Source organism: Emydura macquarii, unplaced genomic scaffold, assembly GCF_026122565.2.
Source record: "Emydura macquarii macquarii isolate MOO-44397 ecotype Brisbane River unplaced genomic scaffold, CSIRO-AGI_Emac_v2 contig_1263, whole genome shotgun sequence".
Classification (NCBI taxonomy): domain Eukaryota; kingdom Metazoa; phylum Chordata; order Testudines; family Chelidae; genus Emydura; species Emydura macquarii.
In genome coordinates, this window is record NW_027131400.1 from 8,208,130 (window position 1) to 8,235,677 (window position 27,548).

Sequence of the window (27,548 nt, forward strand, 5' to 3'; positions counted from 1 at the left end):
AAAAATGTTTCCTGCGCCCTTTTGTGCTTCTTTGAGGTGTAGAGACGGCTTGAAACTTTTTTTTTAATGGGGTGCATAAAAAGTCTTCTGGGTTGGTTTGTTCTTCATGTTGAAATAATCTAGTCCAGTGTAGGCTGGAAGACTGATGACTGGAGAAGTAGTGAAATGTTACCACAAGAATGAAGAGTGGTAATTCAACAGCTGAGAGGGCAAGGGGTTATTTAATTAGGATTTTTAAAAGACTTTTCTGTTTTTTGCAAACACTCATTTCTCTTCGATGACTGATTAACATTTTGGAGAAAATAAGCCTTTGTTAAAGATTCAGTATGTCCATCTCTTCTGTCAGATGGCAGTAGCTCACAATAAACATCCTCCGAGATCTCCAACAAGTCCTGTAGCAAAACCAGAAAAAAGGCATTACCCCAATTTTTTTTTTTAAATCCTTCTTTTTTCATCTTTAATATGTAGCCCTGTGGGGTAGGTAGCCAAGTATTATTATCCCATTTTACAGATGAGGAGAATGAGGCAGAGAGCTTGGAATGACTTGCATGAGATCACAAAAATGTTTAGTGTTAGATCCCAGTACTGGAAGTGAAAAGTTCCCAGGCCTTTCTTCAGACCACTAGATTTCTCAACAGTGAGGGGAGGGGAAGTCAGCGCATAAAGAGTTTGAACAGCTTCTGGGTGACCAGGAGAAGGCAGTGGAGCACAGTCCTACGGTAAACCTGTAATAATAGATTACACAATACTGACTGGTATATCTAGATTTTTTTCCTCTTAAGCAGTGATGTCATCCTCGCATTTCTCAGGTTGTAAAAAGCTGCAGTGCTGTCTCAGCAGAGGTGACTTTGATTTCAAGGGATATGGTTGGCACTGGAGAATCAAAAAGTACTACCAGAAAAGCAGAAGTACAAAGAACTTGTACCCGAGACTTAGCAACACCCTCTCAGTTTTATCAGGCTTTTGGTCTAGCAATTATACGTCTTCTAAAAGTGGATATTTCTGAGACTGCCAAACAGCACTGAGCCTGCATATTTTAATGACTGGTTGGAAGGTCCAGGTGTACTGTTGAGTTGTCTATCATCTGCATACACATGAGGGAACCTAAGTACTATTGACAGGAAAAAAAGAAAACGGAGAAATACTTACAGCTGTGAAAATAAGCATATGCACAGCAGCAAAACTGGTGAAGAGCTGTCCCTGCCCTACCACTTTTAATGCTTTCAGAGGAGGGGGAAGTGAAATGATTTTTTGACTTTGTCTTGGATGGCTCTCTCTTGAGGAAATGAAGTATGTGTGCATGCATGCTGAGGAGAGATGGCACCGCAAAGATGTGCTTGTATCTTGGTTACAAAACCTTCCCTGGTACTTTGCTGAGGTGGATGTTGCCATTTCACCTCAAAATGTTGTTGTTCACAGGTGAAAAGTAAATTGGGTCCCCAAAGTCCATTGAACCCCCAAGTAATAAACCACACAATCCTGGAAACCCAAAGGCTGATAGTCGTTCCACATGAACAGTGCTTGCTGTTGTCTCTCTCTGCCTCCTCCCCCGCTTCAAAATCTATTACTACTGTCCTTCACAATTTTTTGGTGGGCTCTGCTGCTGTTACTGTTGCTCTCCTGGAAGCCAAAAGGCCTTTGGCCTATGAAAAGGGGGCACTGAGATCTTCTTTCCCCTGCTTGGGGGGGGAGGCAGAGGAGGGTTTGCTGTGTTCCTCACTACTCCCCCCAGAAGCAAGGACAGAGCTGGGGCAAACTGGGATCTTCATTGCCCTCAAACCTTATGGGAGAGGGAAGACTCCTGCAACCCAGACCTCAGACTTGTGAGCAAAGATCATAACACTTAGCTTGGATCTGGGTTTTCCTCACTGTCTTTACTCTAAGGCTGCAAAAAAAGGGGCGAGCGAGGATGGGTGGGAGCCCACATCAAAGTTCCAGCCCTACAGCTGCACTGGCTGCCAATGCCTGCTGAACTTCAGGGGAGGAGGAATGCTAAAGTGGGACGGCTAGCAGTGGCAGAGCCATGTAGACACTCAGGGAGCCCTGCCACCCATTTAGCATCTTTTGTTATGCACAGAATTCACAGATTGCACCATTTTGAAAAGTGCAGATATAGTCCAAGTTCCTCACTGTCCCTTTTTGTGTGAGGTGATTTAATTTCATCCTTGAGGGATCACGTGTTCAAATGATGAAAAGCCTTTGTCTTTGTGAGAGGCTGTCATATACAGCAAGAGATAAAATCTCCCAGAATCAAAGAAAACATGACCACCAACTAGGTCCAAGTTACCACCCTTTGGATTCTTGTACTGTCTGTGGCTATCCTGCTGGTGCCCTTTTCAAAATCAAAGCCGTCCATTCCTGACAGCCAGTTAGCAGTACTACACCTGCCTTATGAAGAAGAGTGAAAGAGGCTAGCAAAGAATTGCCTGTTATTATAGAAATATGACGATAGTTTGTGCTTCAGTGGCAACTTCCTTTTGAGAATCTAGAATAACTTCCAACCATTAATGAAGCCTCACCTTCCTAGCAGGAGTGTTTGTGGGGTAATCCGTATTTAAAAAACAGATATATAAAAGCATAGACTGCGATTATCCCAAAATCACAATACAAATGAGCGGCAGCCGGGGGACAGGACCCAGTCCCCAGCTCCAACAACACTGACGCTTTTTAGACAAAACTAGCGATGCCCCTCTGCCAAATGATAACAAATTTTGGGGTCTTGCAGGTCAGTTTCCCATTCAAGGAAAAATCAGCGACATGGTGTCTGAGTAGTTTCTTAACATAACTTGTTTTATTTACATGCACCACACTCCTTGAACAAACGTGGTCACAAACGGCACACTGGCAATCCCGGCTTTTTCAGGAATCGCAGCCAAACCACCAGAGCCCAGTTCTCATGGAGCAGCTCCGCCCTAAGAATTGAATCTTATTAAAAAAATGAAGGCCGAGAGCGAACTCTTGTGCTGCTTGCAACAGCTCCCTGTAAAAGGCTTTGTTGCACAAAATTAACAATGAAGCATTTCTTCAAAGACTGAACAGTACTCACCTGCTAAGAACTCCTAAAACTGTATGTAATGGTGCCAAGGGCCCAGTGATTTTAAAAGGGGCTGGGCCATGGGCGGTGAGTGAAAGCTTCCCTTGGGGAGGCTAGCTCCCTGTTCCACCTCTTCCATTCATGGGCCCACCTACAATCCACACCAGCTCAGGCCCCACCCCATCCAGCTCGCCACCACCTCCCTCCCCACCAGCCCACCTCCCTGCTTGGCCCCCCTCGTCTCTTCCACCCCACGCTTTCCCCCTTGGCCTCCCTGAAGCCACGTCCCCCCTTCTTGTTCAACCTCCCCCACACCATTGCTCCTCGCGTGCGTCTCTCCTTTCCTCCCCCAACTGTTGCTCACTGCCTGGGGGAAGGAGGAGTGTGGAAGAGAGGAGGGGAACTGAGCAATGGGGGAAGGGAGGGATGCAGTGGGGAGCAGTCTGAACAGAGGAGGGGGCAGGGTCTGGGATGGACTGTGGATGGGGCTGTGAGCAGAGGAGGTGGGCCGGGACTGTTCTGCCCTGGGGCCTGGAATTCCGGTTGGCGGGCCTGATGTCTACACATGCTGCATTTGCACCTCTGATTGTAGTGTAGACATACCCAGTGATTCCTCCATCCAGCCAAATGATAGAGCTAATGGAAATTCTTCAGGGTTCCCTCCCCCCCGCCACCTCCAATAATGGCCTTTTTTCAGAAAAAAATTCATGATTTTTTTTCATTTCCTCCTCCCTCCTCCCCATTTTTTCATTTTTCAATGAAAACCCCAAATGGAAAATTCTTGGGGGTTTCGTATTTTTTCCTTCATTTTTAAAAATCTCGTTTTCCTTTTTGTTTTCCAGTGGGGAAAAAAGAAAAAGGGAGGAGGGGAAAAACCTGAAAATGTTCATGAAAAGTATCAGCTAAACTAAAAATCATTCCATTTCAAAACATTCAGAATGACAATTATTTTAAACATTTCTGCTTTCTATGATGCCCAATGACTGCGAAATTAGGCCCAATATTCTTATTTTAGGTTTCTATTGCACCGGTTTAAAATATTCTCCTCTATGGGCTGGCTAGATTATCACCTCTTCCAATATAGTGGTTGCATTTATTTTTATTTTCTGAAATGGTATGGCGATATTATTCAATTACACAGAGCCACTACCATATACATCAGAATTTGCAAGACAAAATGTCTGTCCTGAGCTTTTCCTAAGTGTAGGCAGAGGAACGACAGCATAAAAAATTCAGGATTTGGCCCTGTGTCTGTATACATACATATTCAATTACGAATAATACACACAAATATTTACATCTCTCTATATTTTGTGTATACATACACAGAAAATTTGTGTGTGATCTCCAAAGTGTCAATTTTTCATGCATGTTTACTGTATCTTTGGAGTAGAGCCCTTAAGCCTGATTCTTCCCTGATTCTTCTTTTATTTAAGTGTTTATGTTGATAGCGTACTCTTGCTATACAATAGTGTAAATCAGGGTCCTTCACTTTCAACTGCCTCAAAAGTACCAGATGCAATTCAAAGCAAACCATACGAGACTTCTAAAGGATGTAGTAAATAATATCATTTGAGAATAAGGAAAAGAAGAGCAGAGACTAGCATATATTTTTTGCCATCACTGCCACATTCATGCTCCACTCCTGAAATATTGTCTTATTTTTGTGGTGATTTGTGACTGTGATGTCACTGGATCATCCTGACAATGGATCCCTGTGTCTTGAGTCAAAATGCCATTAAATGAATAGTGACACAATCATAACAAGGCTGCAAACAACTTCTTAAAATCATCAGCATCTACTTTAAGCTTCAAAGCTGTCTCCAGGGACTAGAACTGTGAATTTTGGGTTCATTTTGGAGATTTACAGCTGATTTTTTTTTTTTATGAGTAGTAAAGATAAACATGGTTACATGCAACCTTGTAAAGTTTAATCACTCAAACAAGGACACTTAGCCTTCTCTCTCTCTCTTTTTTAAATAACCCCAAAGTGATGTTAACGGAGGCCCTGGCTGAAAACACATTACTGGCTGTTAAATAGTCATAATAGCAGCATTGTTCTCTGAGCCAATGCAAAAAGGGATGTCTTTTTTTTCAAAAAAAAATTTCAGCATTTGACTTCCTTCCAATCATCGGAGTCCTATCTTGTACCCAAAGTGCTAGAATGAAATTAAATACCAAAGAGGTTTTGTACTTTGTATTTGTGGGGCAATTTTTGTGCTCCAGAAGACCTAATTTCTTATTGAATTAAGAAACTCAGCTGCCAAAAACTAATGAATTTATAGACCTTCTGTAGGTCAACTGCAAATCAAATAGTAAAGAAGGCAGGTCACTTCTCTGTGCATTGTTTTTACGGCTTCTGTGTGGTTATCTTGACCTTAGTGTCATGATTTCAGCACAGAAATCTACATCACAACATGAGATGTTTCCAATCTAATATATGTGACAGGAATTTGGGTTGTGAGAAAACTGAGACCTCAAAAATAAACACCATGTTTCCTTTACTATCTTTCTTACTTAATAATAAATTATCATTGTGTACTTACTAACTGTATTCAGAGAAGCAAAATTGTTGAGTGAACAGAGCATAGGATTTGGAGTCTGTGGACTTGACTTCACGATTTCACCTCTGACCTTTAAACTGGGCTGATGCCACTTCGCCTCTCTCTGCCTCATTTTCCCCATCTATAAATGAAGATATTTATTGACTTAACATGTGAGGCTTAAACAGTTAGGGTCTGAGCCACATCCTCTTGTCATTAATGGAAAGCTGCATATGGGCTCCATTACGCTTTGAATCAGGCCCTTAATGTCTGCAACAGAGCTCTGAGAGCCGCCCGTGAAAGATGCTAGAGAAGTGCTAACTATTATTGCATTAAAGAGTCCAGAAGAAAATTAGAAAAGTAACCTATTTTACTAATTCCAGTCGGGTAGCCATGTTAGTCTGTTTTCAGCAAAACAAGAGTTCTGTGGCACCTGAAAAAACGAACAAATTTATTTGGGCATAAGCTTTCATAGGCAGAAACCCATTTTGTCAGATGTATGAAGTGAAACCTACAGTTAGGTAGGTATATATACACATGCAAGGATGGGTGAGTTACATCACAGTGAGGAGGGCAAGTGTTAGCACTTTTTTTTTCCTAAGAGTAAGAAATTAATTATATTGAGCTTAACTGAAAATACATGAGTAGAGGGAGAGGGAGAGAGAGAGAGAGAACAGTTCTGTCTGGTTCCCAAATAATTAATAATGATGATGATTACAAACCTTAGCACTTATAGAAACTCAAGAGGAGTTTTTACAAAAACATCACTTTCCGCAGTAGAATAGTGAGTTGTTACATTAGTAGATAGAGCATGGTGCTGGGACTCAGGAGACTGGGCTTCTATTCCTGGCTCTGCCACTGGCCTGCTGGATGACCTTGGACAAGACACTTTGCCTCTCTGTGCTTCAAATTTCCCATCTGTAAAATGGGGATAATGATACTGAGCTCCGTTGTAAAGTGTTTTGAGATCGACTGAAAAGTGCTATGTAACAGCTTGATACTATTTATTTACTTGAATTTCAGCAAAACAAAAAGTGCCATCTAACGTTTCTAGGCATCTTTGGAATATATTAAAAATGCAAACCTATTTAGACCCTGGTTCAGCAAAACAATTAAGTATGTGCATAATGTTAAGAACGTGAATAGTCCAATTGATTTTAATTGAGGCTACCCACATGCTTAATGTTTCACTTGTGCTTTGTGAGATTGGGGCCTCTGACAACAAAAAATAGAGGTAGATGGTTCCTCAGACCAAAAGGGGATAAAAAGCCCCACACTCCATCCAGTCACGGTCGGGGCTTCATTGTGCTAGATATTGTACAAACACGTTAGAGACGTACACCCTGGCCTAAAGAGTGAGAGACATGAAATGGCCAGTGAGTGTAAGAAATTATTGGGGAGAGAGACAGATGTGGGTCACTTCACAGCAACATTCTCTGACTTGTTGGCTTTTTTTAAACTACCACCATCAGAAGTATCCAGACTTTCTTTATAACTTTTAAATTCCCTGGGCATGTTAATTCCTGCAAAGCCCAAGTGGAATTTTCTTGGGTGGAATGGAGTTTGTGGGTTATCTCAGAATTTAAACAAATGTGATATTTCTTTTTAATGCAGACTATGTATCAAAGACATTATCAAAGTCTTCTGGTTTTATTATTGTTCATTTAGATCACACACAACTTCCATTAGGTGTCTGATCAGTCATAATTCTTCATAAATGTTTGGCCCTCATATAGCCTGTGCTTCCAGACTCTCAGTCATAAAAACAATTGACTTCACAGTGTGTGTGTGTGCGTGTGTGCGTGTGCGCGCGCCCAAATGTTGGTATCCCGGTAACCCAATTATTTCTTTCCACTCTGTTGCTAATTTTACTTTTACTTTTTCCATCTTGTATTTATTCTTGATTTTCTTGTATTCCTTTTTTTCTGGCAGCATATTGGTTTGGATTCCAAGTATCAGGTTTAACTGTGATAGGGCCTTTATTCAATTCCAGAGTTACTTTCCATTCTTTTATTTTCCTTGGTATTGACATGGGACAGAGTTCCAATAAACAGTTAATATAATACGGTGCTTGCATCATTCATTTCTTTGATTGCAAACATACTACTTGCTTTGCACATTTCAGCAAACTGAGATTTTCATGTTAATTACTGCAGATATTCCCATACGTGGGACATGCTTTGATGGGATATTTTTTAACGTCTCCCATAACACCAGCTTTTGCCCAAATTTTTTGCTCATTGGTTGTGCTAATTATTTTTACTAAGTAAACTCTTTCTAGACTTTTTTATATTATTCCTGCACCAGCTCCGATTACTTATATCATGTGACCTTATATCGTGAAATTGCTCAGTACCTTTCAGCAAAACAGTTATATATAGCTAACAATTTTCATAAGGGTGGTGTTTGAGACAACTGACTCTGTGAAATGCAAACAGCTGTGCTTAACGCACTGATAAAATTGTACAAATAACTAAAGATCAGTAAACACAAAAGGAAGGTCCTTACTAGAACTGGGTAAATATTGCTGGAAAAGAATTGCAAACATTATATGGATAAAAACTGTGAACTTACCATGATGGTTTTATTAGTTTTCAGTCACCAATTGTGTGAGTAAATTTTGTTTGTAAGAAAGTTTTAGGAAAGTGTTATGAATACATGTGAATATATAGTCACCTGAGTAATTATCCTAGATCTGGCCAGTAGTCATCTTGAAGGCTTTTTGTGGGTTTAGAAATAATTCAGCCTAGGAAGAGAAATAATAATTTGTGAATTATTGTGGACAGCCATACAGTGGATGAAATTTACCCGTGGACATAGAACTGAGCAAATAATTGATGATTTTGGTTTTGTGACCAAACTGAAAAAATAAAATTGAAAATAAACAATTGTTTGGTTTTGAACTGAAACAGATTTTTTGCTTTGTTTTTCTCACCAAAAATAACTGAAAAGGTTGTTTGGTTCAAATGAAATGTTTTAAATATCAATTCAAAGCAACGTTTTTAAATGAAATGATTATTTGACATTCCAAAATGTTTCTTTTCTTTTTTTTTTTTTTCCAACCAAAACTATTAGCCAATTTGACCCAAATTTGCAAATATGAAAAATGCATTTTTTGGTAAATGTACTGTTCACTGAATTTTTTTTTTTTTTTTGCCCCACTCTACTTGTAAGTCTGTTTAAGCCCCGTTTTGAGCACTTATGATGCATAGGCCTGGTCCTGACTCTTGGACCAATATACAGGGTGAATTTCACTGAGTGTGGATATTGAATTATCAATAGTGAATATATGAAGCTATAGTAATTAATAGCTTGTAAACATGTTCCCTTTCCGTAGTGAATATGTTCACATAAACCATTTACTAAATAGTTTTGAACAATGAGCAAACTTTTAAACATGGAATTTTGTTCATTGATCATGAACAGAAAAAGGAGCTAAATTAGCTGAATAAATCATTCACTGCGCACAATTTCAGTGCTGTAATCTCTCCAGCAACATACTTAATTCAGCCACATCGCACTGCCTGTATTAGGAAACACATAGGAAAACATAGAGCATGTATATATGTTTAACAAGGAAAAACTGGAAATTCATCTCTGTGCAGAGAGTCAGCACAAGATTTGTGCATTGTGGCAGTTAACATTGCTGTGGGAACTGAAATCTTTTCATTTCCTGACATCTTGTGATATTGTGCGCCAATTTAACTTTGCATTCAGTGAAGGCCAATATTTTCAAACCAGGTGCTTCAAGTCAGGCTGAAGTCCATGTTCAGGACCTAATTAAGGGTACGTCTACACTGCAAAAAACCTCTGCAGCCGTGAGTCTAAGAACCCAGGCTCGGGCTTATGGGGCTCATGCTACAGGGCTAAAAATAGCAGTGTAAACGTTCAGGCTGGGGCCGTAGCCCAGGCTCTGAAACCTGGAAAAGAGGAGGGTCTCAGGGCCTGGGCTCCAGCCCAAGTGGGAAAGTCGACACTCCTATTTTTAGCCCCATAGTGTGAGCCCTGCAAGCGGAGTCCGTTGACCTAAGCCCTGAGACTTGCTGCTGCAGATATTTATTTATTTATCTGTTTGTTTATTTATTTTGTGGGGTAGGGGTACCCTAAGTGGCCTGAGATTCACAGGAACTAACCACACAACAGATCCCTTTGGCTTTCATGGAAGCTGTTGGGCTCTCTGCAGTACTGAAAATCAGGCCAGAGGTTTTTGCATTTAATTTCAAAGGAGGCGTTTGACCATTTTTGCAGCGTTTTTGTTTAAAAACAATGAGTTATTTTATGAAAACATACTATGGATTCTATTTTCCTTGGTTGGTTTATAATTACCATGTTGGGTCAAGCCAGTGGTTCAAGTAATCCAGTGTCCCGTCTCTGACAACGGCCAGAATCAGATGCCTCAAGGAAAGGTGCAAGAAACTCTAGAGTGGACAATTAAAGAATAACTTGCCCAATGGGTAAATATCTTTCTAATCCCTGTCAGTTAGCAACGGTTCCGTGACTTGAAGCATCAGGGTTAAATCCATTCTAAAATATCCTTTTAAAAATGTTTTTTATCCTGTATTGGTTTCTACCTAAAACACAGATCTGTGAAGGCATTTCTCATTCGCTTGCACACAATTGCTAGAAAACTCTCCAGGAATGTGGTAGTCATTGAAAGTTAAAAGTATCTTTTTAAAATTGTAGCAGTGATGTTGAGACAATGCAGATCCTAATTCCTAATGACCATTAGCTGCTTGTTTGGACATCACTTCCCAGATCATCACCAAATCCTCAGGAAATGCTTTGTGTATTGTTTTGTCAAAATATTCTTTTTATGTAGCAACTTTCCCAGTTACTAAATCAGTGGCCCAGAGTAAGATTAATGATTTACAGCTTTTGCTTGGGGTTTATATACAAATGTACAACTAAAAAGGACTTTAGTTTATGTGAAAGACTGAGTTTCCTGCTAATGTTACTACATACTTCTGGCATCAAAGGAAACCTGGATTCTAAGAGCACTACCAGGCAAACAATGAGGAATCTGTACCCATCAGTGTCTCAGTAAAATGGAGAAAAGAGGTCAAGAAGCACTACATCTTCAGCCCTCAATAGCTAAAAAGGTGCTCTGATTTGCTGATAGCATTCATATGGCAGACACTGAACAGCACTTGGGACTGGCCACAGCATAATTTTGTTGGTAAGATATGATGGATCTAGTGCTTTTTAAAGAACAGTGCAAAGACCAAACAATGTTAAACAAAACAATGGCCATAAGAATCCCTATTGCTATCTCATGTTTTCTATTACATCCAGCAATAGAAGTTACACTTCTCACACTACATCTAATGGATGTTGTACTGAACTGAATTAAAGAACACAACAGACAGGCATGCTTTTTCATTATTCACTGAAGCCTTGAACACCAGTATTGTAGTGAAAGGGGTGGGATTTTCAAAAGCCCTTAGTGCTGGCCAAATTCTGCTATTCATTGAAGTCCATAAAATCCTCCTCCCACAGTGTGTTGCTTTTCAGCTGTTGTACAGCCAGTTCCAAGAACTAAGAAAACATTTTTCCTTTGAGTGATTGTCCACATATACTTTCCACTGTAGGTATATGTGCACCCGGTGCACTTGAATTGGAGACTTTTGCCAGCAGTGTCAATATGTGGTGTATGGACCTCTGCTCTCCTCATGCTCTCGGGCAAGGGCATAAAAAGAGCATCTCTGACACCTCCCGCTCAATTCCTTCTTAAAGTCCATGGTGAGAGTTGGAGCTCCCCACAGCTTAGCTTTGGTTAGCTAATGTTATAAACAACATTTTTGTAAACCGTAAACTTATAGTAAGTTAGCATTTAGTATGGTGTAGTTAGCATATAGTGTTCTTGGTGATAGTTGCTTTTAGTACCTGGAGGACTCAAAGGAGAAAAAACAATAATTGTTCTTTGAGGTGTGTTGTGCACATATACCTTCCATGACCCTCCCAACTTTCCCACTACTTAGGACGCTATTAGCAGTGGTGTGAAGGAACAGAGGTGGGAAGGTGGCAGAGCCCTCTCATGTTTTTTTGCCTGAGAGCACAAAGAGAGTGGGGTGCATGCACTGCCTAATGGGACTGCTGGGGCATAAGTCTCTGACTGGAGTGCACACCTTCAGTGGAATGTATATCTGCACAACACATCTCGAAAAACCACAGTTACTGTAAGGTAAGTAACTGTTTTTTCTATGATAAAAATGCCCATGGTTGCAAGGAACTTGGTTAAGAATGGCTTGATCTTGGCCAATGTGGAAGCATCTTCTCAAGGTTCTTAAGAATTATGGTAGCACAACCCGATATCTGAGAATCAATAGCTAATTCAAACAAAAAATTCTTCTCAGAGTCAACTTGACTAGCCACAAAGTAGCCAAGAATGATTGTAGATTCTTATTCATAGATTTTAAGGCTAGAAGGGACCAACAAAGCATCTTGTCTGACTTCCTCCATAGCACACAACATAAAATTTCATCCAGTTATTGAGCCCAATAACTTATGATTGGTGGTAGTTTTTCACGGTGAATTTGCACTATTCTCCATAAATATTGCTAAATAGAGTATTTGCTTCAGATTTTGGAATGTATTCAAAATATTGTTTTCTTCATTTTTGTTACTGTTCAGCATGCCTGCTTAGAAAGCATATTTTCTTATGGCCCGGTCCTTAAAGCCCCAACTCACCTGTTACTACTCATGTGAGTAAGGCTGCAGGATGACTCCAAAAAGAGGAATTCATACTTGGTTATTAGAGAAGTTTTGCAGTGGACAAGATTATGTCCCTTTTTTCACTGGAAAGTTCCTAAATTAGAAATGTTTCAACATCTTAGTAGCTTGTTTAAAAAAAGGCTATATTTGTTTGCTATGATTTTCATGAGAAACTCATCCCTGTTTATCAACAAAAGATTTGTCCAACTTTACTCTGGAGAATGAAATTAATGACCTTGATACGCTAGAAGAATGAGCTGATATTAATAAAATGAGATTCAGTAAAGACAACTGTGAAGTGGTACATGTAGGAAGGAATAATCAGATATTCAAATATAGAATGAGGGTATATGATGCAGACAGCAGTAGCTCTCTCTCTCTCTTTTCTAAAACAATGTTGCTCAACTGATGGTGATGACCGCAAAATCTGTGGTAAAAACAAGTCCTAGGCAGAGTTATCATTGCACCTTTACAATTAAGCCTTGTCAATCCCAGTTAAATCTTTTGACTGCATAAGTCACAATGGGGTTGAGATGCTCTGTCTTTTTCTTGTTTTTTTCCTTTGTTCTCCTTGCCCCCACCCCCTTTCAATAAAAGCGACTGCAGCATAGGAATAACAAAAACCTGAAAGTTGTCTGGCAATTCAGATCAAGGAGTGGATTCAAATTCACTGCCTCAGGATATTTGTCAAGTCTCTGTACTTATTTTATTCTTGTATTACTGACTTTTCAGCTTTCACTGGAGTAGCTCTCTGCTTTTGCTTGCAACAGAACTTGGTGGAAGATGGTACCTGAACTCTAAGCTATGCAGGGATTTCTTCTCCCCTGAAGTGTCTGCCTGGCTAGAAGAAGAAGTAGAAGAAAATAAGGTTAAATCTGGCCATCCTGAGCTCTAATCCTAGTTCTGTCACTGTGTGACCTTGTGCAAGTCATGCCATCCTTCTGACTGTTTCGCTATCTGTAAAATGGGACAATAATTTTTTTCTCCCTCTGCCACAGGGGTGCTTTATGAACTAGTTAATGTCCGTGCAGCACTTTGAACATAAAACGCTCTTAAAAATGTTAAGCATTACATAAAAAATAGGTTTTTCCCTGGTGGGATGAAGCCAGTGTCTGTTCTTTGGCTTGAAGGCAAGAAGGAAAACTCACACTAAAGAACCTAAGGAACATGAGGGATTGATTTAAAAAAATAAAGGAAAATGGGGATTAAAAAGATAGCTTTTCACTATATTGTGATGTAACTAAGAGTTCAAACAAGGTAACAGAGGAGATGTGTACAGTATGAAATCCTAAAAACAGTTTATTTCAACACTTGGTTTCAGACTTCAGTGTCTGAGAAATGGTGGAAGGGAGCACTAATAAGTTCCAGTAGAGTGAGGTCACGAGACTACAGAACTAACTAGCTGATTTACAAAAAGACTACATGGAAGATGCACATAAAAGCAAATAGCTCTACCAATTGAGGTGCATACAAAGCTGTTCATTTTATTGGATTTCACAACTGAAGATAAGTTCAATACATGAGCAAAGTAACTGATACATGCAAGCTGTGTATAGTGTGACCATTAAGGTACATCAAAGTACCATTACCTGTTGGGTGCACATTGGCTATGCCATATATCTCCCCCAGGACATATTAAAACAGCTGGAAAGGGAGAAAAATAGCATACCAGGCAAATTCTTTGTTAAATGAAAACTTGATTTCTATGGGCATGACTTATGAAAATTTAAAAGTTGTAATAATTAAATAAAAGATATCTTGATGCATTTCTCATCTTAGAAATGATGTGAGGAAGTTTGTTGAAAAATTTGTAACCTGTACTAGCCATGGTATACTTAATTACAACAGTTAAATATTGGGAGCTGTAAAAAGCAAGAGGACACAACGTGATAAAAACTTGTGCAGATTAAGAAGGGAGGTGCAAAGTTGTGAATCGCTTTGAAGGTTAGGACAAAGCTTGAACTTGATACAATGAGAAAAGGGCAACAAGTGAAGGGATTCAAAGAGGGGGTTGATGTGGTCAGAGTAATGGGCAAGGAAGATCATATTCATAACTGCATTTTATATGGATCGATGTGGGTATCAGCAAGGCAAGAGAGGAGGAGGTTGCAGAAGTCAAGATGGGAGATGAGACCTAGTTGAAAGTTTTAGTTGTCTGAGTAGGAAGAAAATATCAGATCTTAATGATATGGCTGGAGCCATGGCAAGATTTGAATAGAGCCTGGATGTGTGGGGCCAAAGGGAGGGTAGAGTGGAAGATGACGCTCATGTTATAGACCTGTTTGACAGGAGGGTAGATGGTATTGTAAACAGTGACTGAGAATGTGGGGGAGGGGATTCGGAGGGTTTCAGAGGTATGACCAGGAGTTCAGTTTTAGCTTTGTTGAATTTCAGTTGCTGGTGAGATAGCCAAGAGGCAATGTCAAAGAGACAGGTGGGGATGCAAGATGGATCGAGGATAGAGAAGCTTACTTGAGTCATTCATAGAAAGATGGTGATTGAAATCATGGGAGTGGATGAGATCACCCAGAGAAGCTTGTGGTTTATCAAATTTGATAAACTGCCTCAGGATATGGCCAACACCAGGAAATAGCCAGACCTAAAAGAATATTGAAAAATGAAAGAACAAGAAGTTGAGATCTGAATTTTATGTTGTAACAAGCTATTTTGGGGAAAGAGAGCTTAATCTTGACCCTTACCCAAACCACGTGTGCCCTGACTTTACCTCCACTACCCTTATCTTTTATCAGACCATACTATCACAACACTGAAATTCAGGCCCCAAATCAAAGTTAAATTAATGCTGAGTTCAAATTCCATATAATTGCTTAAATTCCAGGTTTTTGTCTTCACCTGTATATACACTTCTTCTTCCCCTCTCTCCAGACTCATGCTATATGTGTATACGTGGGTGAATTCCATCCTCAGGGTGTAAATACATTTTGGCTTGTTTTGCTTTTTTTGTTGTTACTAGACTCCAACTAGGCAGAGCTTTTTAAAGGCTAACTGTTGCTGCTCTCAAACCTAACAAAAGGAGGAGGAAATTATGCATCCCCAGTCCAAACTCTACTATAATAGTGGCAATACAAGCCAAACAGAGTGACACCACAGGCAAAGATAGTCAATCTGTAGCTATGGTAATCATCAAGGGAAACTTCTTCCCATATTCATGAAGAGGTTTTCCAGATGCCACCTGTTGCGACCTGGCCCAGTACTGCTGTGTACAGACACTAACCCATTGTACAGATCCACTAACTGAGTCCCATATGCATCTAAACCAGCTGGGTCTTGGTAAAGTCTAGTCACTGTTTTCTAGCTCTGAGTCTATAGGGCTTCCTTGGGACATGGTATCCATAGTCCAGCCACCCTAGACCCTCAAACTAGTGCCTCAGACTTCCCGAGTCCCCCAGTCACTTACACTCCCCCAAAGCTCCACCAAGGCTCTGGATGCTCTGGCCTGTTAGTTTAACCCCTTTGGGGACAGTGTGATAGGAAAGCAATAAAACAGACTTAGCAAAGGAATTTCTTAACCACAATCACTTTAGTCTTAAAAGTGTGTGAGAATTACAGATCTTTGAAAACAAAGTCTTAGCCAATCCTTTCAATGAGTCTAAGGTCTGTCAGTATTACAGGATGGGCAGTGTAATGTAGTGATGTTCAGGGTCTTGCTCAGAGCAGTACCCCATTGTAAATAGAGGCCAGGTCTACATTATTGGCCTTTTATTGGCATAACTACGTCACTCAAGGGTGTGAATTTTTCACATAATTATACTGACCTAACCCCTCATGAAGATAATGCTATGTTGATAGGAGAGCTTTTTCCACTGACATAGATATCGCTTTTCAGGGAGGTAGATTAACTACACCAACGGGTAGTTAATCCACCTCCCTGAGGGGCTCTCCTGTCAGCATAGTAGTGTCTTCACTGTAAGTGAAGATAAGCCTAGAGTCTCCCTGCTTACTATCTGCTCCGCTGGGATACTTCTTTCCTTGGCCCCAAGCATGCTGGAACCACGTGTAAACATGTGTGAAGAAAAAACATTGTTCCCTGAAGGTGGGGCCAGTAGTTCAGTCATTCAAAGTTGATAGCTCCAGATTGCTATCTGGACGGCTTCTCAATTATAATCCTCCACTGAGGTGTCAAATGCCTTTCCTGGGCAGGGCCCCAGTCTGGAATGTCACTCGATAGGTTTCCTTGGGTAAGTTCAGATGTGTTTAACACATAATACAAAATTGAGTTCCTAGTTTGATACAAACACATCCCACTTTGTCACACCTCCCATCAGTAGAAAGTTACATGGCTAGCGGACAGAGATTTGCAATGGGACTCAAGACCTGTTTTTTTCCATAGCTCTGCCACTGACCTTGGGCAAGTCATTTATATACTTCCCCTTCCACCCTTTGTTTGTCTTGCCTATTTAGCTATTCAGGGCAGAGACTGTCTCTCACTATGTTTGTACAGTGCCTAGCTCTGATCTCAGCTGGAGCATCTAGGTACTATTGTAATCTAGTACTAGTACTGATGTCCATGTTGTCATAGCTAATGCTAAATGAATACAGCGGGAGTGAGTAAATACAATACTAACTTGAAAGTACTAGAGGGAGCTTAGAGAAGGAGATGAGAGAAGTATAAACAAATATATTACATTTGTGTATGGAATACAGCAAAGTTAGGCAAAAGCCAGAAGCAGTTCCTTTCCCCTGAGTGCCTTCCTTGGTGTTTACCTGATCCCTACTCACCAACCGCCCCTCCCCCCCATAGAACTGTTTCCCAGCATGCCTTTCTGTGGCTAGTCCTTTAAATTTGGCAGGGACAAGCAGCTGCAGCCCTAAACAGCTATTTTGCAGCTGGCTTCTCTCTCCTAGCTGGTAAATATTTTTAACCTGTCACTTGTCAGATGCTTTCTCTCTCTTGTTTTGGAGGAGATGGCACATTCTCACATTGTGAGTTTGCTTGGAAAAAGAAACTAGTTTGATCCAGCTGACTACTTCATGCTTGCTTACTCCAATCAAAACACAAATCCTGTTTTTAACAAGTTTGAACCATACCTTACAGTTTTCAGATATTAAAAGTTCCCCCAGTTTTCCTCAGGTCTAAGGCAATATCACCCCTTCAAGACTCTATATTATGTGTTTTTTCTTTTCCTTAAGAAATTTATGATATTTTAATGTTCATGAGAGAGGTTGTTTTATTTAACCCCAGGGGAAAGGAACAGACACAGCGCTTGAAGAAGCCTTGCCTCCAGACAAGAACAAAACCTCAGTCCCATAAAAGAAGCTATTCTGAAAATGCTGTAGATGGAAGACCTCTTTTTAATCACAGATTAGTTGAATCACAGGTACTGCTTCCCCATTCTAAACAGCAAAATACCTCCGGGGGGCTACCTCTAACATTGAGAGGATAGTCCATTTTTCATGTCCATTCGCACGTCATCCTTTCTGTAGCTCTCATCATTACGCTATCTGAGCAGTTAGTTGAGGTTTACCTTAGCACTTTTTCCTTCCCTGCAACTCAAAATGGGTGTGGGGAGGGTCAGCTTTGGGGGACTATCAGTTACAATAATCCCAGTAATTTACATTAGGAACTTTTAGCCTGATCCAAAGCCTAATGAAGTCAATGGAAAGACTTTTATTCAGACACTTTATCCATAACTTCTTACACACTAGCTTGAATAACATACCCCATTCTGTCATCTCCGTCTGCAGCAGCAGGGCACCATCCAAGACCCTCCATAATGTCAACTGCAATAAATAAGGGAAGAACCTAAAGGAACTGCAGGGCAGAGCAGGGTCAGTTGCTGCAGGAAGCCCAAAGAGTGAGGATGGTATTCCTAGCAGACTGCAACAAGGGTAGCACCTTGGACAGACCAGCTGCTGGCAGGGACCAGGGAAGCAAGGTGGAGCTCCTGACTGGCTGAGTGCCCTGAGGTGAGGGTGAAGAAGGTGCTGGGGCATGGGGAATTGGCCTAGGGAAATGAAGCAGTATTGAACAAAGTTAGAGACACAGCAAGAGGCTGCTATCTACAGGGTCCTGTAGTGGGTGAGTCCATTCTCCATTGGGGAAGTGGCTTGACTGGTGGACAATGATACCTACCCTGGAAGGAGAAATACTGTTGGTGACACAACTGGAGGGCTGAGTCATGAAGAGACTGCAGTATTTGGACTCAGGCAGAGACAATGAGGGGAGAAGAACCACATGGAGAGGGCACACTGGCTGGCAGAGCTAATCCCCAGGATGGCCAGCAGGAGGCACCGCTGTAGTGAGTGGATTCCATCACACTCTCCAAGCACTGCTTTAATTGCTTTAAAGGACCATTATTTCAAATGCATCCATGATATAATAATATATTTTAATGTATTGGATCCCAGTCCATCAGACCTTCTGAGCACATTTAAAAAAAACCTAACTAAACCCAACATTTTACACAGTAGCTAACAATTTTCAAATGCTAGCATGAGAGTGGATTTAGAACATGCTAACATTCATGGATGTTCAGATATGCAGTTTCAGTTTGGCCCATTACAAAGATAGAGGAGCCATTTCAAACACACACAAGTTAAGGGGATTCAAAATGTTGGTTCAAGTTTATGTGTAATCTGGGGCTTCCATTTCTGTTTACCACCTTCTAGATTAATCTATGAAATTATATTTGATAAAGCAACTACAAAAGGATGGAAGTGTAATCTTTTCCTAAAGAGGGATGAAAAATTACAAAATGAGTTGGATGAAACACATAACACAGGTAAGAAAGTGTCTTTAAGAAGAGATTTCTTGTTTTGGTAGAGGTGCAGGAAGAGATAAAATAGCCATGCCTCTCAAACTACCAAGACCCAAATGTGGATTGTAATGTGTGACAAAGACCCAAAATAAGAGAGATGTGGAATGTTGTAGAATTCCTTTCTTTAGTCTAAATAACTTTTTACAACTTTAGGGACATGCCCCTTCATTTCTGATATAATTAATCTTAATCAATAAAAGTGAGCGGACACCAATTTGGTAACTGTGGAATCAAAATGGGTGGCATATAGGGGTGGTCCAAAAATGGAATTTCTCCATAGGAAATTCTGACATTTCAAAATTTCCTTTCATTCAAAATTGGGATAAAAAGCTGAAATTTACAGCTGAACTAAAACTCTGAAATATTTTGTTTTGGAAACATGAAAACAGTTATAAAAAGGTTTCATTCTGATAATGTCAAAACAGTCATACAAAATATTAAATAGTATATATTTAATATTAAATATAATATACATTTAATAACATGAATTAAAAGTTTTTTAAAATAACTCAAAACAAAATCGGTACGAAGCAAAATGAGCAAGTTGAATGAAAAAAGTTAAAAAAAAATCTTCATATTGATTCAGATAATCTTGAAAGTTTGTCAAAAATTTTGTGGAAATCGATGCGTTCCTTTGAAATGTTTAGATTTAGCATTTTCTGATCGAAAATTGTTTGGTCAGGTTTTTTTGGACCAGCTCTAGCGATATGCCTTCAAATGAGGGCATTTGAGCATGTGACTAACCTCCCAGACTTACATCCCTCTTTCTAACTTTGGAGAACTTTGGAGAAGAGGAGCTATCAAAAAGGGAAGAAAGGAGATGGTAAAATTTGGATTCTCTCCTAGAATGACACTGTGCAAACTCCAAGGCACTTTCATAGGCCTTTCTAGAGAATGCTATTAATGTTATGCTATCCCCTATGTAAGATTATGAATATGTAGAAGCTGGGCAAACTGGCAGTAACCTCCATTCACATCTCAGGGTCCACAAAAGAGCTATAAAGTTACTCTGTTTGGAAAATTCAATTCTAGCAGAAATTATATGTGTATGGCCAACAACACCAAGTAGATTGGAAACTAACTAGAATATTAGCAAAACAAATTACTACAAACCATAGAAAAGTCTTGGAACCATGGCATGACAAAAAGTGCTCAAAAGACATGGAAGGGATGATTTGTGAAAGATTTACTTTCTTGTATATGCATAAAATTGCACAATTACTCTTGGAAAGGCTTTTAATTCATTTGACATTGTATGGAGAATCAGGCCTAACTAAAATAGCCTGTTCAATATTTGTATCCTTATCTCCATATCACCAGTATGTGTGAGGCAACTCCCCTTGCACAAATCACTGAAGGATTTTGCAAGCACACCAATCTTGGCACGCCCTTTCTACAAAGCAGAGAGAATTCCCATAAACAATAGGGACAGGAGAGCTCTTACTGTGCAGTTTGGTAGTGAAGAATGGGAGGGGGGCCTGGAGTTACACAGATTCTTCCATGATCTTTAAGGACCAATTTATGAACCCTGTACTCAGTGGTTTGCAATTATACAAGTAGTTCCACTGAAGTCAATGGGACCATTAGTGTGAGCAATTGTTCATCAATGTATGTAAAGCTCTCACAATCTAGTCTTCAATGTCATGTATTTGACACAGTTTGGTATAAATTATTCCACCTTCCCTTCACCTTCTCACATCCCAAGTCCCAAAATCTGGTCATTTTAGCTCAAGTTATGTCATAGCTCCTGCTTATCTAACAAAGCCGTTCCAGTGCCATATGGTCTGCTGTAATGGTGGTTTCTGGTTGCAGTGGGACTTCTCATACTGGCTGCTGTAGTGACTTTACTCATACGCTCTCTGGCGCCTGCTTTCTCTCTTGTGGGTGTTTCTGTTGCAGTACAAAATAGCTAGCATGCCTTCCAAATGCAAGGAGTTATGAATCCTAAAAGAGGAGATTGAAATCCTGTGTGCTTGTGTAGAACAAAAGAATTTATTTTAAACTCCTTTAAACTCTCCCCAGCTCCCCCTAAATGAGCAGAAAGAAGCACAAACTACCTACATTTAAAAGGTGTGATACTGAGTACTGCATATAAAGGTTAAGAGCAATGATATAGTAGGTCAGATTTCTGTACTTAAACAAAAAGAACTGGCCCCGAAAGTACATGTTCCAAATGGGGCTGGATTTGTTTCATTAGCAAAGAATAGAGCTGAATACAGCTTAAGTTGAACAAGTAGAGCTCAATAAAACCACATGCACTGCTTTGTCCATGTGGTTGTGTTGCTTCCAATCCAGCTGCTCATATTCCCTATTTTCCTGGTGGCCTCTCAGTAACAGTGCCTTCATTGAACATGGGCCTTCTGACTCTAGTTCCATTGATCATGATACAGGATTAAGGCTAAATGTGGCCCAGTTCAACCAAAACCAACTTGTCTGTTACTGGAAGGGAGGGGTTTCAATGTGACAGGCCCCTTTGAAAATATGCTCAAATTGTTTTTGTCTTTCTCGGAGGAAGAATGGCCTTCCACATTTTTGGGAGCACTTTATAAACATAGGTCTCAAACATATTAGTGTATTTGAACTGGGTGGGAAGTAGCTCTTTGGAGAATTATGTGGTAGCTTCAGAATGACGAAATCTGGATTGATCTGCTGAGCCAATCTTGCCTAAAGTGACATATTAAGAATTCTTGAATCTTGCTCAACAAGAAGTTTGACACAGAAGTCATTGGGTGAAGTTCTATGGTCAGTGTTATGCAGGTTCAGACTAAATGATCATAATGGTGCCTTCTGGCCTTAAAAATCTATCAATCTAATTCTGAAGTTAGTGTTTCTTGCATTCAGGGAGTTCTACAGAGACTTCTCTTTTATAAATCACAGGCTATCCCAGATGTCTTACTCATAGCAGTAGCACAGCATGGTCCTCATTGCCATCATTATGGTTTTGTCAGTGTTTCCATCATTAATCTTAATTTTCAGAGGGTTATGTAACTGAGCTGTAAAAATTAGCTCCAAGGTGAAACTTGGCAGTTTAGCCTGGGTGTGAATTTTTTGTTTTTGTTAACACTTATCATGGAATAATCTTCACCATGCTTAAGTATGCATTTCCCCATCTGAGCTCATTTATTGCCCCAGGTGCTCCCTGTAGGTGATGGCTGGCTGGGTGATAGAGATTGGGGAGGGAGAATCTTAGTCTGGGTGTTCTGAGAAAAGTCTTGGTCTGTAGACACTAGTTCAATTGATATTGAACGTGTCTTGATTTCAGCTTTCGGTGTGTACGTAGAGTAAGGGAGAAGCACATTTTAAATATAGCTAAATAAATACGTGTCATTCAGATGGAAAGTTTTTAAGGGTGACAACTGTCCAATTTTTTTACTTTGTAATTAGTTGATATCTAAACTTCCTTGTACTTAGTATAAGGAATACCTAAGCAACCTCTGAATAATGGAGTATCCTTAGTTACCTCAGGCAACTGAGAAGTTTTTAAGGGTGACTGCTGGAAAACAATAGCTGCTGTATATCCGTGAAATTAGCCTCTGGTTCTTACAAATGTTTGTCAATGTTTGTGATTGCAATACTGCCAGCCCCACATGTGCAAAAATCATGAGTCAGTCTCCAAAAGAAATCACAAGATGGGCTTAGAAATCACAAGATTAAAAAAATACGTTACGATCTGTGTTCTTATTTGAATTCTGGGAGTTTTTTTGCAACAGTGAGGTGTAGAAAGTTTCTTCTTATATTTTTTAAACGAAAACTGAGATTCTCATGTAATAAAATGAGTTCGGGAGTTGGGGTTTTAAGGAAAACACCAAACTTCCCCTGATTCTTGATAACATCACAAGGGTTAGTAACACTCTAATCATCAGCAATAGGCAAGAATACTTTGTATTTTCAGAGCACTTTTACTCCTAGGATTTCAGAATGGTTTAGCATCATTTTATTAAGCCTCATAGAAGCCCTTTGTTCTAGGTAATCATTTTCATTCACATTTTGTTGACTGATAATTTGAAGTGATTCAGGAGTGAGATTCAGAGTGAATCAAGGGCTTTGTCTTCACCAGGAAAAGGGTATTTTTGTCACCCGGACCAGGCATATGGAGTGTAGGTGTTAACTTACAGTAGATTCTGCTTACTAGCAATTCTGATATTAGCAACTTTCAGTTAAGGTCACCGTTGTGCTGGGAACCAATTCCATCCCATTAACAACCATGTTAATGGGATTTGGATATTGGCAACAGCATGGCAACAACATGCCACTTATCAGTGACTTTTTTTAAAGAAAGGCCCCACCTGCAGGCAGGTTTTTGAGGCTGCCACCAGGGAAGGAAGTATTGAGATGTGCCTTCCTTGGCTGCAGCCACTCAAAAGAGTGCATCCTAGCACTTCCTTCTGGGGCTGCCGCCCAGCAAACCTGCCTGTACACAGGGACCACACAGGAGGTGAGGGGTTGTGGGCTGGGAGGGGAGGCTGTGGACCAGGCAGTAGCAAGAAATAGAGTTGCAGCCCAGATATCAGAGCTGCACAATACCTCTCCCTGCACTCTCCAAGCTGTGACCTACTGGGGAGGGTGGAGCTGCATAGAGAGAAGAAAACACTGGGACATGCTGAGCCCCAACCTCTGGAGAGCACAGGGGAGGTACAGTGCTGTAAAAAGCTCCACTGTCTGGGCTGCAGCCCCACTCCTTACTGCTGCCCTCCCGCCTGGCAGTTTGAGGGGCTGTAGCCAGGAGAGACTTGTCCCAGCACATACTTCCCTGGCTGCTGCCCCACAAACCTACCTTCCGCTTATTAGCAACTGCCAGATAATAGCAACTTGTTGCTGGCAACCAAGGCGTTGCTAATAAGCAGAATGCCCCATATGTTGCAACTAGACCAGTTAATGTAATAAAATGACAATAGGCTGCCTGACTTACACTAGGATTTTAAATGCTTTTGTTAAGACGTGTTTAAGAATGCATCCTTTTTGCAAGTGTAGACCTGGTGGCAGAACCCAGTTACCGTGACACCCAGTCCTCTAACCACCACAACACTGTTCCTTTACATATGGTGGCATGGTTGTTGGCAGGTGGCTTGGCTGTTAGGCTATCATGATTAAGAAAACCTAATGTATAGATGGTAGTGACATCATTAGCACAGCTGGGTGGAACGTTTGTAGCACACACACACACACACACACACACACACACACACACTCTCTCTCTCTCAATTAATTAATTAATTAATTAATTACCCTAAAAATCTACACCTTATTTTCCAGTCTGAATTTGTCTAGCTTCAACTTCTAGATATTGGATCATGGTATACCTTTCACTGCTAGATTGATGAGTCCATTATCAAATGTTTGTTCTCCAAATTGGTATTTATAAACTCTGTTCAAGTCACTCTTTAACCTCTCCTTGGAGCTCAATCTATTAAGCATATCACTGTATGGCATGTTTTCTAAATCTTTTAATCATTCTTGCGGCTATTCTTTGAACCCTGTCCAATTTATCAATATCCTTCTTGAGCTGTGGACACCAGAACAGGACGTAGTATTCCAGCATGGGTCACACCAAAGCCAAATAGAGGTAAAATAACCTCTACTCCTGTTTGAGATTCCCCTCTTTATGAATTTAAGGATCACATTAGCCCTTTTGATGACCACAGCATCACCATGGGAGCTCATGTTCAGCTGACTATCCACCACAACACCCACATCTTTTTCAGAGTCACTGCTTCCCAGAATAGAGTCTCCTATCCTGTTAAACATGCCCTGAATTCTCTGTTCCTAGATGTGTACACAATTATATTAAAATGCATATTGTTTGTTTGTGCCCACCTTAGCAAGTGTTCCAGATCACACTGTCAGTTGCCTTTCTTCTTCATTATTTACCACTCCCTAAACTTTTGTGTCATCTGCAAACTTTATCACTGATGATTTTTGTTTTCTTTCAGGTCATTGATAAAAATATTAAATAGTGTTGGGGCAAGAACAGATCCCTCTGGGACCCCATTAAAAACAAACCTGCTCAATGATGATTCCTCATTTACAAGTACATTTTAAAACTTTTCAGCTAGGCAGGTTTTAATCCATTTAATATGTGCTATGTTAATTTTATATTGTTCTAGTTTTTTAATGAAAATGTTATGTGAGACCAAGTCAAACCCTTTTCAGAAGATATCACACAAATACTATTACTTTATCAACCAATCTTGTGATATATATTTTTGGATGAGATTGTTAGTTTGACAGGATGTATATTTCATAAATCCATTTTGATTAGCATTAATTATATTACCCTCCTTTAATTCTTTATTAATTGAGACCTGTATCAACTGCTCCATTATCTTTTTTGGGATGGATGTCAGACTGACAGGCCTATAATTACCCAGTTCATTCTGTTTATCCTTTCAAATTATTGGTACAACATTAGCTTTCTTCCAGTTTTCTGGAACTTCCCCAGTGTTAATGAAAATCAACATTAACAGTCTAGCAAGCTCCTCAAACTCTTGGATGCAAGTTATCTGGACCTGCTATTTTTAAAATGTTTAACTTTAGTAGCTGCTGTTTAACATAAATGGAGATACTATGGAATGGAAAGAGTGTTATGGTTTGAATACATCATCTGTTTTTTCCCCCCCAAAAGCAGAACAGAATCACAATCCTGCCTTTTCTGCATTAATATTGATAATTCTACCATTTCCTTCTAGTAATAGACCAATGCCATCATTAGAATTCTTTTTGTTCCTAATATACTTTAAACAATTATACTTATTGTCCTTAACTCTGCTGGCCATAAAGGTCTCCTTGTGCCCCTTTGCTTCCCTTATCAATTTTATACAATTCCTAGCTTCTGATTTATATTCATTATTATCAACTTCCACTTTCTTCCTTGTGTTATATATTATTTTTAAATTTTTTTTTATAGCTATCTTCACTTGCTCTCTCAGTTGCTGTCAGGTTGTTTTTTTAACCAGTTCTGCCTTCTTCCTCGATTGTGCTTTTTGGGCATCTAGTAAAGTGTTCTTAAACAACTTCCAATTACCATTCACTTTTTTTTATTGAATTCTTCTTTCCAGCTATTTGTCTCATAATTGTTTTCAGCTTTGTGAAACTGGCCATTTTAAAGCACTAAGTATATATTCTGTATTTCTGGTTTCGACCTTATTTTGTTTGCACATTCTAAATGTGATTACTTGTCCCTAAGCTACCATTAATTTTTAGTTTGTGATCAGTTCCTCTTTATCTGTCATGATGAGGGCTTACATAGAATTCCCCGTTGTTGGATGCAACACTTTTAAAGTTAAGATATTGTCATCTATAATATTAAGAAATTCCAAGGATGTTTTACTACTAGCAGCATGAGACCTCCAATGTATGTCACTCAAATTTAAGTCTCCCATGATCATGCAGCTTTTCCCCCCTACATGTTATAGATAGGTGCTTAAGGAGCCAGTTATCCTCTTCCCCGGTATGATTTGGTGGTCTGTAGCAGACACCAACTAGTACTCCATCTTGTACTTTATCTGTTAAGTCATTGATCCATTAGCATTCAAGATCATTTTCTTCCAAGTTGTCCGTGACTCAGAAAAAGGTAAGGCCATTTTTGACACAGACTACCACTCCCCTCCCCTTTTGCCCACTCAATCCTTCCTAAATAGTTTACAACTATTCATTTTAATATTCCAATCATGTGAATCATACCACCAGTTTTCAGTAATACCAACTACATTAAATTTATGCTCATAAATGAGCAATTCCAGTTTCTCTTGTTTGTTATCCATGCTCCTAGAATTGGTGCATGGACAATTAAAGAATTTCTTCTCTTCATGTCCTTTGGTTCTTTGAATCATTTTTTCTCCAACATCTTGATTATTGAGCTAAATGAGTGCTTACATCTTCTTTCTTTTTACCTTCCCCTTTTGTTATTAGTTTAATACCCTACCTGACTACACTAGCAAACCTGTCCCTGAGGAGAATGGTTCATTTTTTTTGCTGAGGTGGAGGCCATCCAAATTATACAGCCACTTCCCTCCCCATTGAAGTTGGGCCAATGTTCCACAAAACCAAAACTCATCACTTTCCTAGCCAGCAGTTCACTTCCAGAATCTTCTGTCTTCTATCTTCTTTCGTTCATGGAACAGAAAGGATCTCTAAGAAAATTGCTTGGACATTCTTCTTCTTAAGCATGCTTCTGAGTTCTTCAGTCATCCATTATCTGTGAGATATCCTGTGACATTGTCATTAGTGCATATATGAACCATCACCAATGGATCCTTGCCCGTGGACTTCAGAAGCCTATCCAATCTTATAGTGACATCTCATGCCTTGGCTCCAAGAAGGAAGCACACCATCCTGTTGTCTGCCTGTCCCTGACAGAATATTCTTTCAGTTCTTCTGACAATGAATCCCCAACAAGAAATCTGTCTTTCTTGGATGATTGGAGATCTCTGTGTGCATGCTTGATTTTCTTATTTTTCTATAAATACATCAGAGGGATAAATA

The 27,548-nt window shown here is 39.9% G+C and overlaps 2 long non-coding RNA genes across 4 annotated transcripts in view; both read right to left on the bottom strand.

Moving 5' to 3' along the window:
* Positions 1-202: 202 nt before the first annotated feature.
* LOC137154675 (uncharacterized) lies at positions 203-890 on the bottom strand. Its single transcript, XR_010920278.1, has 2 exons — positions 754-890; positions 203-392 (listed from the first exon to the last, which is right to left on the bottom strand). It is a non-coding gene; the product is annotated as an uncharacterized lncRNA (long non-coding RNA).
* A 1,885-nt stretch (positions 891-2,775) lies between these two features.
* LOC137154674 (uncharacterized) overlaps positions 2,776-27,548 on the bottom strand; it is a 31,108-nt gene continuing 6,335 nt past the window's right edge. For 2 of the 3 annotated variants that reach the window (XR_010920276.1, XR_010920275.1), the window contains 3 exons: positions 8,254-8,323; positions 5,581-5,719; positions 2,776-2,912 (listed from right to left, as the gene is read on the bottom strand). This is a non-coding gene — a long non-coding RNA (uncharacterized lncRNA). Of the gene's footprint in view, positions 2,913-5,580; positions 5,720-8,253; positions 8,324-17,969; positions 18,031-27,548 lie in introns of all 3 variants that reach the window. The other variant, XR_010920277.1, reaches the window with a different exon arrangement.